The sequence below is a fragment of the Triticum dicoccoides genome, chromosome 6B (assembly GCF_002162155.2).
Source record: "Triticum dicoccoides isolate Atlit2015 ecotype Zavitan chromosome 6B, WEW_v2.0, whole genome shotgun sequence".
Taxonomy (NCBI): Eukaryota; Viridiplantae; Streptophyta; class Magnoliopsida; order Poales; family Poaceae; genus Triticum; species Triticum dicoccoides.
In genome coordinates, this window is record NC_041391.1 from 309,032,955 (window position 1) to 309,043,645 (window position 10,691).

A 10,691-nucleotide genomic window follows, 5' to 3' on the forward strand; every position below is an offset into this window, starting at 1 on the left:
GGAATCTGTGCTAGGTTAAAAAGTGTTCTTTGTGAGGGTGGGTGGATGGTCTCAAGTTTAAAAATTGTTGTATTACGTATACGTAGACGTAGAGATAGTGCAAAAGTTCTGAAAGTTTGAACCCAAACATCAGAATGCAATTTCTACTAGACTCATCCAAGGACCTAGGATGATGGGATTTGCAACTACAGTAAAAATACCCGCCCAGCACGCGAAGCATGTGAAGCTAGTACAAATAGTGTACTATTGTTGATTGGCATCATCTGATAACCTGTTGCAATGCACGTATAATTATGTATTCAGAAAATATTTTTTTGCCTCGTCGCAGCACCCACTCAGAGAAGCGACTCGAAAGCCATTCATAAATTTAGTAAGTTTATCACAGGCATATCATTTTATTACATACAATAGGTCATCGACCCACAACGACATCGAGGATACATTATAAATACTCAATTTTACATCACACAACAAATAACAAGCAATGAAATGAACTTCAACTCAACCAATCCTCGGCGTTCGAAACGCTTGCTTTGAACCACAAGTGATTCTCTGGGAAGGGCCATCTATTGTAAATCTGGAGACCAACGCAGGACTGATCATCCAGGCTGAAGCGGCCTACTATATCAGTACCAGGGTAGGGAACCACCAAAATGTCGGAGGTATAGATACAGTTGCTTCTCATAAATGGTAGTAACGTTGTGTCAACAGTAGTTGGATCACCTCACCATCATTCGATAAGTTTGTCCAAGGAAGAGCTAGTTTTCTCCAAGACTATCAATACTGTATCAGGGAGAAGGTGTTGGCGCTAGGACACTAGTATCCATCCCGAATACCATGCAATGGGTGCTGGAATAGGTCCGGAGAGTGTGACCATGAGAGACAACACGTGCTCCCTCAGTAGTAACATCAGCAGTGCGTTGTATACAGACAAGAAGGGGTGATCCATCAGAATAAGTTACCAGGCGCCACTGAGGATATGGGCCCTGCTTGTCCTCATGCTCGTGATCATCACCATCGTCATCTCCCCCTTGGTTATAAAATTTTCCAAGTAAAGGTGGTGGAATGTTCACAGGACCTTGGAAACACAAGAAGAAGGTTAATTAGTAAAGGGAAACTTGCTAATCCGCAAGCATGTGGATGAAACAATTATAATTACGGTGGAATACAAACGTACCGAAACTATGAGGATCCCATGCAAAAACAGTGCCATGAGTGGTGGAAGCAAACACAAGACCCTCGTATTCAATTGCATCATAGTACACATCCGTGTACAGAAACTGATTTTGAGCAATATCCATCCAGTCGAACCACGAAGGACGGCAAGAAACTAGTCAAAGATAGCAAGAACTACATAGTTCCTGTAATGCCAAGAGCGGTTGGGAACCTGACAAATTGCTATCTTCCATAGAAGACAGTCACCATGATCGTATTTGAACATGCATAGAATACCGGTGTGCTCAACCTTTGGGCAGTCTGCTGAGATTTTTGGAAGTGGAACCCGGTGACGAGTGTACACATTCACAAGTTCCCGCTCGCAGTTGTACCCAATATAAACAACCCAATCTCCATTTGCGCCTGTCCAAGCCTTGCCCTCAAGCGATGGCATCTTAACATCATATGTATCATTATCAAGCGGCATCAACTTCCACAAGGCGAGGCCTCCGTCGTCCCCGCACCAGTCAGCAGGGTCACGCCGAAGAAGATGGGGGAGATCAAACCACTCCTGGACCCTTGGGTTCCTTGTAATGATGTTATTAGTTGAGTCGAGAATGGTCTTGAAAGAACCTGCCATGCTAGCCGAGGTGATGACGTCGCACCGATCAATGAGTTCCTCCACCATGTCATCTTTCAGATCGGGGCAAGAATAACGGGGTCGTTTCTGGCCTGTTCCATCCATGGAGAAGACGATCGAACAATGGCGGAAGGAAGGGTGAAGGCAAATGGAGGAGGGAGGAAGAGCGTGCGACAGTAGTTCCGAAACGAGAGGGAAAGGCGAAGAGTCGGTGGACGGTTGCCAGTTTGCCATGGTACACTAAGAGGCACCCCGGCCTACACGTCCGTTCGGAAATACTAGTAGAAAAGGACTCGCTGTCGTCTCATTGACATGTTGGAACGGGACCACATGTCAACGAAACATGCTGTGTAATTTCTCGTGCAAAATAAGATCTGGCCGCGTTGGCCCGAGGTGCCGCATTAGTTATCGACCTTTATTTTTTTAACATACAATCTGAGTGTATAGCTCCTGTGGTCATCACATGTGAGCGGATATATAGGTGGGCTAGGTGGGCAGGCGGCAACAATCTGAGTGCTAAAAGAGTTGATAAAATGCCTGGTTTTGTTTGGATTTTCCAACTATGACCATTGGATAGAGTGAATCAATGGCTTAGGTTCAAAGTTATTCTCATACTATAGAATGGTATAGGAACATGGAGAGATTTGGTTGATTATATATTGCTGAATAATATAAAATATTATGAGTGCAGACGCTCCTCCGCGAGGTTTGTTGCTCCTTCTCGGTCGTCGGGAATCTATGTTCTTCCACTCTTTCGTTTAAGAAATGAGCTTTGTTCATCCTTTTGCCGACACACGGGACATCTATATGCCTCCATTTTCGAAATCATACTATATGCCTCCATGACACACGAGACATCTAGCATCAAGGTGGCATGTCATGCAAGAAAATGGAGATATGTAGTGCGTAAGTGAGTCGTGCACTTCGATGTCACCTAGTACTATGCAATATTTTTTCTCCTCGATGGCACGTGAATAGCGCACGTACTCAGTGACAGAGCACGGGATGGTAGCCATGGACATGGTCGGCCCTTTTTGAAGAGAGTACTAATAAATAACTTTGGTGTGTCCCGTCAACTCGCAGAATGATGAGAAGCGTGCTTACCTTCTCCCTCGCCAACGCGTGCGCGGTGGCTCGCAGCATGAGGAGAAACTTTTGCTTACAAGTGGTGGACGTGCAGCAGTTCATTTGGTGTCAGATTGCCAGAAGTACTACTATAATACCGTCATTATTGTTCGACTTCCGGAAGAGGATAAGAGCCAGGCGGAAGGTCACCTACTAACCTAGTACAGTACTACTATAGCCAAAGCTGGTCCACCTTTTTAGAGCATAGTTAATTAATATAGGCGGCTCTTGTAGCGGCACATCATTTAGAGCAAGTACTCTCTTTGTAGCAACAAAGGAAGTGAAACAAAAGTTGGAGTGGATGCTAGATTTCCAATTAAAACATGATTACATAGGAAAAAAAATTCCTATAGCATTCTATCCTATGAATCAAACGACCAATGTAGGAAAATTATGAGGGGGGTCTCTCCAACAGTGTTCCTCGGCTCGCACCTAGTATCACGGTGGTCGAACTTGGAGTCATTCATCTAGTACATGTCGCATCAAGATCTGGACAAAAAGTGACGTGACCCCTCACTTCGTCCGCCATTTGAAGTAGCGCGCCGGTGGAGCACTAGCATACTCCAATATTAGGTTGGCTCTATGTGATGTGGCAACTTCATATACTAACCGGATGCTGCTATACTACTATGGTACTCACACTCCAAGAAGGGACTCGAAAACACTTCATAAATTGAGTCTATCACATGCATTTGCAAATGTACCATTCATTACATACAATAAGTCGTCAACACACAACGACAACGAGGATACATGTTGGATTATAGATTATTTCCAACAAAACATTCTAGTAAATACTGAAGTTTTCATCACACAACAAATAACAAACAATGAAATGAACTTCAACTCAACCTATCCTCGGTGTTGGAAACGCTTGCTTTGAACAACAAGTGATTCTCTAGGAAGGACCAGCTATTGTCAATATCAAGAGCAATGCAGGACTAATCATCCAAGCTGAAGCGGCATATATCAGGAGCAGGGTAGGGAACCATCGCAATGTCCAAGGTACAGATACAATTGCTTCTCATAAATGGTAGTAACATTTTGTCAACAACAGCTGGATCTCCTTTAACCATCATTGGATAGTTTAGTCCAAGGAATAGCGAGTTTTATCCAAGACTATCAATCATGTACCAGGGAGAAGGTGTTGGCGCTAGCACACTAGTATCCATCCTGAATACCCTGTAACGGGTGTTGGAATAGGTCCGGAGAGGGCGACCATGGGAGACAACCCGTGCTCCCTTAGTAGTAACAATCTCAGTGCACTGTATATAGACAAGAAGAGGTGATCCATCGGAATTAGTTGCCAAGCACCACTGAGTATATAAGTCCTTCTCGTCCTCATGCTCATGATCATCACCATCATCATCTCCCCCTTTGTTATAAAAAAATTCGAGTCTAGGTGGTGGAATGTTCATAGAAACTTGGAAACACAAGAAGAAGATTAATTAGTAAAGGGAAACTGGCTAACCCGCAAGCATGTGGATCAAACAATTATAATTACGGTGGAAGACAAACGTACCAAAATTATGAGGATCCCATGCAAAAACAGTGCCATGAGTGGTGGAAGCAAACACAAGACCCTCGTATTCAATTGCATCATAGTACTCATCATCCGTGTATAGAAACTGATTTTTGAGCAATATCCATGGCGAACCGTGGAATCAGTAAAGATGGCAACAAGCTTGTCGAAGATAGCAACAACTTCATAGTTCTTGTAATTGCAAGAGCGGTTGGGAACTCGACAAATTGCTATCTTCTGTAGTCGACAGCTACAATGATCGTATTTGAACGTACATAGATCATCTGTGTGCTCAACCTCAGGGCACTCTGAGATATTTGGAAGTGGTACCCGTTGATGTGTGTAGACATTCACAAGTTCCCACTCGCAATTTTACCCAATATAAACAACCCAATCTCCATTTGCACCAGCCCAGGCCTTACCCCTAAGCGATGGCATCTTGACATCACACGTATCATTATCAAGCAACATCAACTTGCACAAGGCGAAGCCTCCGTCGTCCGCGCCTATGTGAACATGCTTATAGCGAAGAAGATAAGGGAGATCAAACTGCTCCTGGACCCTTGGGTTCCTTGTAATGATGTTATTAGTTGAGTTGAGAATGGTTTTGAACGAACCTGCCATGCTAGCCGAGGTGATGACGTCGCACCCATCAATGAGTTCCTCCACCACATCATCTTTCAGATCGGGGCAAAAATAATGGGGTCATTTCCGGCCTATTCCCTCCATGGAGAAGACGATCGAACAATGGCAGAAGGAAGGGTGAAGGCAAATGGAGGAGCGAGGAAGAGTGTGCGACAACAGTTCCAAATCGAGAGGGAAAGGCGAAGAGTCGGTGGACAGTTGCCAGTTTGCCAGGGTACACGAAGAGGCGCCCCGGCCTACACGTCCGTTCACAAATAGTAGAAAAGGACTCGCCGTCGTCTCACTGACATGTTGCAACGGGACCACATGTCAACGAAACATAGTGTGTAATTTCTCGTGCAAAATGTGATCTGGCCGCGTTGGCCCGAAGTGCCGCATTATTCCTTGACTTTATTTTTTTAATGGCGTGCCGTTCAGTTTTGAAGCACGACTAACTGGTACTATATGTAGAGAAAATATAAACTACTCTACCACTACTCCACCTCTAGTACTAGTAGTATAAAAATATATATAGGCTGGAGCTTCAACGCTTTCTTGCTAAGGGCTGCCCACTTGCTTCTCACACTATCACCCTCTCTCCAGATCTTAGAAAGACGGCCTCTCTCACCCTTCTCACTGGTGGTCACATATCGTCCGGGGAACAAAAGGATGTGCAGCGTTGATGCACTCGTCATCAGCGAGTGAGGTGTGGCACCCCGATCCGCATGGAGCAGGGGCCTTCGCACGTCAGCCCAGGATAACACCTGACGCACGACAGGTCCATGATACAGCATTCCAGGTACAAGAATATACCTACAGGAATCAGCTACTTTGCCGTCCGCTACGGCGGACGGCAAAGGCCCGAACGGCGGACGGCAAAGGCCTTTGCCGTCAGCCACGGACGGCAAAAGGCTCCGGCAAAGTAGGCTTCAGTAAACAGCTACTTTGCCGTCTGCTACTGACGGCAAAGTCTTTGCCGTCTGCGGGGGACGGCAAAGAGAGCGTGGCGGACGGCAAAGAGAGCGGACGGCAATAATTGCGCTGTCAGTCTGTTAAGTGGCTAACGGAAGGCCTTTGCCGTCCGCTGCTGACGGCAAAATTTCTAGGATCTTTGCCGTCCGCCGTATGATGTCATCTATACGTCACTACATGGCAGGTTCTTTGCCGTCCGCCACTGACGGCAAAGTATTTGCCGTCTGCCACTGTAGGCAAACTGACCAAATGGGTCAGCTCCCAGGAAGCACAGCTGGATGCCACGTGGCTTCTTTGCCGTCAGCGGCAGACGACAAAGAGCCTGTTGCCGTCAGTGGCAGACGGCAAAGAGCCTGCATTGCCTTTGTTTTTTCATATACCCAACCATTTTCACAGCAAATAGATGATACATATATATTTTTCACATGGCAAGTTCACAGCAAACATATGAGATATCCAACACATATAATTTCATCATACATGCATAGTTCCATCAACCATACATAGCAAGTTCGACATACATGCATCCAACCATACATATTACAGTAGTGTCATCCTACCATACATGCATAGTTCATAGATACAAAGGAAACATAGTTCATCCAAACAAGCACTCCATCTATGCAAGCTTCCATGAAGTGAATGAATTCTGCAAAATGGGAAATAAGAAAGTTAGAAGAAGAAGATTAGAAGAAGAAGAAGATTAGAAGAAGAAGAAGAAGAAAATGAAGAAGAAGAAGAATATATGACATTTATGAGCTAATTTAGGTGAAATTGATCATTTGTGAGCTAACTTAGGTGAAATGGATCGTTTATGAGCTAACCTAGGTGCAATGGATCGCTTATGAGCAAACTTAGGTAAAATGCATCATTTTAGAGGTAACCTAGGTAAGATGGATCATTTTGGAGCTAACCTAGGTAAAATGGGTCATTTTAGAGCTAACTTGGGTAGAATGGATCATTTATGAGCTAAGTAAGGTTAAATGGGTCATTTTAGAGCTAACGTAGGTAAAATGGATCGTTTATGAGCTAAGTAAGGTAAAATGGATCATTTTAGAACTAACTTAGGTAAAATGGATCGTTTATGAGCTAACTAAGCTAATTATGCCATTTTTGACATAAGCAAGCTAAGTACATGTCATTATTGAGCAAACCTAGTTAACTAAGCATATTAGAGCTAACTTTGGTCATTTTGGAGGAAACAAAGCTAAGTACAGATCGTTTTAGAGCTAACTTAGGTAAAATGGATGGTTTTGGAGGTCAGTAAGCTTATTAAGTCATTTTGGAGGTGAAGAAGCTAAGTCTAGGTCATTATGGTAAGCATTGGAGGAAATAAAGCTAAGTCTAGGTCTTTATGCATGTGTTAAGCAAAACACTAGATAAACTTACCAAGATGTAGGAGGTGTAGGAGCGGGGTGGCTCGTGTCGGTAGCTGGAGAAGGATCGTGCGATGCTTGTCTGGAGTTACGCTGCACCAAAGATCATTTCCAATGTCTTGTTAGCATGATGACACTCAAATGTTCAGACTAGCAAGTAATTTCCATTCAATAAAACTCACCGTGGTCCCAGGAGCAATCACTGGCATTGGCGGAGCGGTCTGACCTGTCTTCTCGCACACAGACTGCACATTTGGTTTTGACGACTCAGTCATACTAGTTAGTAATGAGACAAACACTACATGAATGTTTTGGCTAATCTGCAGAAGAAACTTACCACAAGGAGCTCGTACATGGCCCTTGCCTGCATGTCATTCCGTGCCCTCTCCTCCTCCATCATCTTTGTCGTCCTCTCCTCCAACTCCCGCTGCCTCTCCGCCGCCTCCGCCAGAAGTTTCTCTGTTCTATCTCTCTCACTCTGTATAGCAGCCTGCAACACCACTCACATGACCATTTGTAATCATTGATGGAAGCGCACAGAATGTAATGGAGAAAGATAACTGAGTACGTATCACTAACCTTGATGGCGAGTTGCACTGGCCGTTCATGAGGCCTTATCTTAGGAGCGGAGCTCGACTGGCGCGCCTTGATCTCTGGGAGAGTGCTAGGACAACGGATAAGTCCATCTCCAATGGCTATGGAGCCATGGGACCTCCCACCACCAGATATCATCAACAGCTCTGGATCAATGGGACCCTGGCTCGGGTTAAAGTCCTCCCCTTTCCTCGCCTTCCCCTCATCTCTATATCTCACGAGCTTGTTGTGGGAGGAGATGTTGGTGAAGTTGTTTGCATCATCGAGGTCAGACTGAGAGAAAGCCTTGACTTTCTTGAAAGAGGCAGTGTGGGCCATGGCATACAGGTCGTACACCTCTGGCACCTTATCCGCCTTATTGTAGCGTGCCTGAAAGAAAGAAACAATGAAAATTAGTAATTAAAGGGCTCAAGCTAGCATGATGAATGAATTGCATGAATCATGAAGCAAACCACATACCCAGTTGCGCCCGAACTGATAGAAGTTGGAGCTGCCTTGATGGTGTGGCACACCTTCCATTTGGGCATGTTTGTCCTTGGCCTCGTTGTGGAGGGCTAGCCATTGTGGAGAGCACCACTCATCGACAAACACCTCCCAACAATCCATCCGATCCGCACACCATCTCGGAGGCGCCTAAGTTAGCAAATAGAAACTTGAGCACTATGGCTAAGAATTACTAAATGAAGGAACTTAAGTAGAGAAGGCCTTAAGAATCACCTTCATGTACTGCTCCTTACTCAGGAACTTACCGCGGCACGCCGGCTTGGTCTTCTTGATACCATGCAAGGCGTAGTAGTCTCGAACAGCCTGCACCCGAGCCTCGTGCCGTAAGTTCTGGAGTAGGCGCTTGCAGACGTTCTCGATAACATGTGCCGCGTCCTCCTCGTATGCCTCCTCACACCTGTAGAATGTCTGCAATCAAATGAGACAATATTGATTAGTACAATTAATAACTAGCTAGTTGAAGATTTTTAAATGTGTAAAGGAGAAATTACCCAAAACTTTCTGATCACCATGTCTGCCCTCGTGTCGCACACGACACCGTCGATAATCTCATCCGGCGGGGCCGGGGCAGCCACGTAGTGCTCCCAGCTCAATCCAAGCTCTGGAAGCTGACCCTCACCAGGCAACGTGACAAACCCCAGGAAGTTTTGCCGGCAAAGAACTCCAAGGATGGAGTTGGGCCGGCGGACACTATGATGGTGGTCCCAACCCCTGCAGCATGACAAGGCCAACACATTAGTTATTTGAAAAAACGTGAATGCACAAGGTACAAAAATATTGAATGCACTTACGTACCTCTCCCCATCAGGGAAAATCAACCACCTCTGCTCGCTGGTCACCGGCACGGACGGGAGCCGTGTAGCACCACGCTGGTAGACGGTGCCCCCCTCCTCCTCAAGATCAGTCGGCTCCCCACCATCATCAGCATGGCCACTCGGCTCCTCGGGCTGATCCGGCCAGGTACCCCATCCGGACGTGTGCTCCTCCGGGGTCACATGGGCCGAACTCTCGTGGGCCGAAGGCCAGTCGACCCGAGGCTCGTGGGCCCAAGACCCGTGGACCGGAGGCTCGTGGACCGGAGTCCGTGTAGCCTCCTCCTCGGACGAGTCCACCCTAGCAGTCACGTGCTCGGGTGAAACAGCCGGGGGTGGCAGCGAGGAAGGCGCCGTAGCCCTACCTCCTCTCCCACGACCACGTGCCCCACCTCCTCTCTTCCTACCTCGAGCTCGTCCCCTGCTAGGCACCGCGGTCGACGAAGAAGGGCCTGGCGGTGTGGCCATACTGTCCAGCAACGCTCGGCGGAGAGGTGCGTCTGGAATGGAAGACCTCAGACCATGCTCCCGACCAGCGCCCACCATCTTTCAACACCTGCCATGACAAACAGTAAACGAAATTAGTACAACATAAAAAAAGACCGACATGAATAATAATATGTGTATCACTTAAGTGTATCATCATCAAGTACAACATAGAAAAATGTAATACCTGACACTACTAATAATCTCGATCAGTATCATCAATAAATGCATAATCATCATCATCACTATAATCAATGACGGGCTCATAGGGTTCATTGGCATCAACATGTGCAAGGCCACCTTGACGTAATCGGTCAAGCATTGACAGGTCATCCGCAGCAGTAACCTCTTCTTGTTCCGGCTCTTCTTGTTCCTCCTCTGGGGTGATATCGGATTCATTGTCGCTGTCTACTTCAATGTTTTGGGGTGAAGTATAGCGGTTCTTGAAACTCTTTTTGGAAAGATGTGTCTCTTGGAAGAATTCTCCTTCATATGTGTCTGGGTTAATGTGAGGTTCATAATCCTCTTCCTTTGGGGGAGAAAGTCTAGCACGTGGCGGCACTTCATAAACGACATCCCAACCTTTCAGATTTGGATTAGTTTGGCAGGCCCACGGTAGATAGAATACTTGGGTCGCCTGTTGAGCCATAATATAGACATCAGGAACATCTAAATGAGTGCTTTGGTTGATTTCAACTAGCCCTACATGTTCATGAGTCCTTCTAGTCTCCTTCGGCTGAAACCAATAACATTTGAGGACTACGACATTCGGTGGATTTTCACCATAGAACAGAAGTTCATAAATTGCTTCAACTCTCCCATAATACTCGGTACCTCCTTCGCCGATAGCAGATACTCGGTACCTCAGGGGGTCGGGTGTC